A 2,480-nucleotide genomic window follows, 5' to 3' on the forward strand; every position below is an offset into this window, starting at 1 on the left:
CCTATCTTGGGGTTCAATTCCCTTAACATCATCTTGTCTGGTATTATGCACACATCGTTTGAGCTTTTCTGCTTATCCCAGACATATATTCGTTATTGAAAATAAGGGAAACCATGGGACTTATGTTTTTTTGGACTTGGCTTACTTCACTCAATAAATTTTTTTTCCAAATCTTTCTATTTCCTAACAAATTGGGAGATGTCATTCTTTCTGATAGAGGCATAGAATTCCATTGTGTATATATACCACATTTTCTTGATCCATTCATCTAATAGGGGCATCTGGGTTAGTTCCATATCTTAGCTATCGTAAATAATGCTGCAATAACCATAGTTGTGCTGGTAGTTTTAGTATGGTTTTGTTTGTGATCATTTGGGTAAATCCCCAAAAGTGGGATTGCTGTGTCATAGTGGAGCTTTATGTAGAGTCTTTTGAGGAACCTCCATACTGCTTTCCAAAGTAATTGAACAAGTTTACACTCCCACCAAGAATGCAGTACGGTTCCCTTGGGGCCACATCCCTTCCAGCATCTGTTTTTGTAAAAATATGGAATGCTCCACGAATTTGCATGTCATCCTTGCACAGGGGCTATGCTAATCTTCTCTGTATTGTTCCAATGTTAATGTATGTGATGCTGAATTGAGCAAAGAATATTTTTTATATATAAAGTATAGTTTTATTGATTTTATTAAACTAGTAAGTTTTTATTAAACTAGTAAGTTCAAAACTAGTAAGTCCAAAAGAATTGTGAAATTTTAGAACCATGTATTTCTTACATAAGCACACATTTAAGAATAAAATCAAGACTGACATGTCAAAACAAAATAATTCCAGATATTTGTTGTTCAAGAAATGTGTAGGAGGAGGAATTCAATTATTCTATAAAAGGCACCTGTCATAATGAACACTCTAGCAAGTGTTAAGGTTTGTTAAAAGTTTTAATGTTTTACATATGTTTAATTTTGGGATTTGGCTTATATATGCCAAAATTAGGATTGTTTGGCAAGTATAAAACTTTTCTATAAAGTATTTAAGATTTATGGAAGCAGATATTAACTACTAAGTATTTACATTTCAGAGTTTATAGAAACCTTATTAATGAGAAGTTGCAAAGTCTTTGTGTAAAGAAGTAGAGTGAAGAGTTAAGACTATGTTAACTACACAGTTTCTGTTAAAACGTTAGGGCTAACTTCCTTTATATGTTAGTGAGGAAAAAATGATGATGTAAGTCATAAACCAATGATGAGATGAGCCATAAATAGTCATCTTAGTGGGAAACTTTAAGACTACGCATATTCCATAAAACTTTGGTTGAACATCAATACCTTAGCCAGTGTTAAATGTACCGAAATATGAAAAAATAATAAAATCTAATATGTCTACACTTCAAATACTGAAAATATTGATATTTGTTTTGTTTTTTATTTTATTAATCATTAATATTTAATTATTGGTTTTCTTTATTTGTAGCATTGTTTTCCTTGTTGTAATATAATACAACATTTGGTAAGTCATCATTAGGAGGTTCTTTGAGAAGCTTACTGGGATCGCCAAACCAGGTTTTATAGGTGCATGTGAATTTACAAAGAGGAAAATTAAAAACAAAATATTTATTAAAAAAGATCAAGTAGAGTCTGAATCAGGAGTGTTGATAAATATCCACACGTGAATGCTTAGACCTAGGCTGAAGCAGCGGTATTACTGAGTTAAAGCCATAAAAGTGAGAGGCTTTTTGTTGTGTTTTTTATTTTGATTTTGGTGGTCATGGGGCTTGACCTCTGGGGCCTGAGTGCTGTACCTCAGCTCAAGGCTAGCAGTACCACTGAGGCGCAGTACCACTTCCATCTTTTTCTGCTTATGTGGTGCTGAGGAATGAAACCAAGGGCTTCATGAATGCAAGGCAAGCACTCTACCACTCATCCACCTTCCCAGCACCTGAGGACTATGATTAAAAAAAAACATTTAAACAACATTTCATTTCTGTTTTGGGTTATGTTATGAAATATATGAATATCTTTTTATATTTTTGTGAATTTTAATACTTCTAAATTTATACTAACTTTAGCCACTTTATCCTTTTCAAAGTCATGAAATACCTCTGAGAGTTTGTTTTTGTGAAGATTGTTTTTGCATTTATAATTTCTTCTGAGTCACTTTTATTTTTATCAAAATAACTTTATATTTCATGTTGATTTGTTGTCATACATCAAATATCTTCAAATGTACAAGTAAAGTCTAAAGATAGCAGTATGAATATTCTCATACAGCTCTTGTTTATCTGTTATGCACTTTCAGTATTATGATATTTCTCTCTCACTCTCACACTCTCTCATTTCCTCTCTTTCTCTTACATGCTCAATGTCTGCTACTTAGAATTTCTGCTGGTCTACTATTATCATTCAGGATCCATGGGTTTTGTGGGAACATGATAGCGACCATCACTTACACTTGCATTCTTTAAGAGTTATAACAGTGATGTG

At 32.7% G+C, this 2,480-nt stretch overlaps 1 non-coding gene across 1 annotated transcript; it reads right to left on the reverse strand.

The window, feature by feature from the left end:
- Positions 1-540: 540 nt before the first annotated feature.
- Positions 541-647, reverse strand: LOC138804153 (U6 spliceosomal RNA). Its single transcript, XR_011365184.1, has one exon. It is a non-coding gene; the product is annotated as a U6 spliceosomal RNA (small nuclear RNA).
- Positions 648-2,480: the final 1,833 nt, after the last annotated feature.

Source organism: Dipodomys merriami, unplaced genomic scaffold (genome assembly GCF_024711535.1).
Source record: "Dipodomys merriami isolate MVZ:Mamm:240054 unplaced genomic scaffold, mDipMer1.0.p SCAF_359, whole genome shotgun sequence".
Taxonomy (NCBI): Eukaryota; Metazoa; Chordata; class Mammalia; order Rodentia; family Heteromyidae; genus Dipodomys; species Dipodomys merriami.